A 1,747-nucleotide genomic window follows, 5' to 3' on the forward strand; every position below is an offset into this window, starting at 1 on the left:
GGGACCTGTGAGAGGCCCCATGGCCCAACACACTCCCCCAGCTCCCAGTCTGAACATCAGGCCCCTGGCCCTGGTGGGGGATTCATTAGAGTTTTCCTGGAGTTTTTCTCCAGGTTGAATGTTTCTTTTGTCAGTGGCCCCAATCTGGAAAAACCCATCATTTTAATCTAGCCTGCCTCCCCTATATCATGAATGGGAGGGAGAGGGAAAAAGGGACCTCTTATGGTTATGGTTTATGGAAGGTGAGGGTCAACTCCAACTGATCCCAAACACTGGCAGGAACTACTTCTCCCAACAAATGTTCCATAATCTTCAACCTACCCAGGTTTTGCCACTGTTTTCTAGCTCCTTCCTAACCTTACTCACTGCTGAGGTGTCTGGTTCGAAGATCACCCTACCAGCCTTCCTTGGCTTCCAAATTATCCTGTTGGCAGGGGTGGGTGGGAGGTGGGAGAAGAAATAAACAAACTGGCCACATGTTGGTAATTGTTGAGACTAGATGATGGGCACGTGGTGTTCGTTATATCATTCTATCCCTTTTGTATATGTTCGCAGTTTTTCTTAATAAAAAGTTAAAAAATAAAAAAAGTCCTCCAACCCCCAAAACACTTGAGAGCCCCCACCCTAACACAGAGTTTCATGGAAATCCCACACCAAGGCAAAAGGCAAAGGTGATTCCATTCCATTATATATATATGTATGTATATATTCATTTTCTAATTTTTTTTAAGGCCCACTGCTTTATTTTCAATAGACTAAATCTATTTATAAGAGGTCCCAAAGTTGGGTTTACTTCCCCCAGCTGGGTTATGGGGGAGGGCTTGGGTAAAGGGTTCCTTAAAATCCTGAAAGTTTACACTTCCATGTATCTCACAATCTTATTGTGAGGGTGGGACTTGTTCAGTGTTCTGAACTTTGCAGAGGAAACATGCTCTCGACTCAAAGTGTCATGCTCTGGAATTGCACCTGGCTCAGGAAAGGACTGTCTTTGTACTTGAATTTAAATCCAATGGAGAACCTTAACATGGGCATTTGCATGACTAAGAATTGCTGCTGTCTTTTTCCATATGTCACTTTCTTGAATGTGTTCTAATAAAATTATTCTAAAGCAGGCTGTTGATATACAGTGATTTATAAATACTTTCCGTTGAGTACTGAGGCCCTTAATTTTCTACTAAGAACGCACCCCATCCCACTTTCTGGAAAGATCTGTTGAGGACAGAAGCAATGGGTGTACGTCTGGCCTGGTGGTGGCACCACTGGAATTGCCATCACAATGCAAATCATGTCGACCACTGTGGATTTTGTTTTCTGGTTGCCTAGCAGCAGAATTTGTTTTCCAGGATAAAGATGGTCATGTGAAGTGGATGAGTGTGGTGGGGGAAGGTGGAGGGGGCAAGGCAGGACCAGGAGGATAATTCCCTCAAAGAGCAAAGCAGGAGAGACAAAGGCAGCCAAATAGAGAAGTTAAGTTCTAACTCATCCTGTTCGCTGATACGAGTGCGTTCAAGTGATTATCAGTTAAGATTTATTTACAAAATTGCACTTTTTGATATCAAGTTAGAGCAAGTTCGAATCTCAAAATGTCATTAAGCAAACTAGAAGCAAATGGAGAAAGTATGTATTTCCAAAGTAAATATTTTGAGAAGCACTTTTGACTCTGATCTCTATCTCCCCTTAAGCCAGGCTGGCCAGGGCACTCCCATTAGCCATAACCAACTTGGGTCAGTTTTTTGGAACAGGAAGC

The 1,747-nt window shown here is 43.0% G+C and overlaps 1 protein-coding gene across 4 annotated transcripts in view; it reads left to right on the top strand.

Annotated features, from left to right (window-relative positions):
• The window catches only part of KALRN (kalirin, RhoGEF kinase), a 626,732-nt gene that overhangs the window by 445,905 nt on the left and 179,080 nt on the right, over positions 1 to 1,747 (top strand). The window lies entirely within an intron of this gene.

This window comes from Bison bison, unplaced genomic scaffold, assembly GCF_000754665.1.
Source record: "Bison bison bison isolate TAMUID 2011002044 unplaced genomic scaffold, Bison_UMD1.0 scf7180017864032, whole genome shotgun sequence".
In the NCBI taxonomy this organism is placed as follows: domain Eukaryota; kingdom Metazoa; phylum Chordata; class Mammalia; order Artiodactyla; family Bovidae; genus Bison; species Bison bison.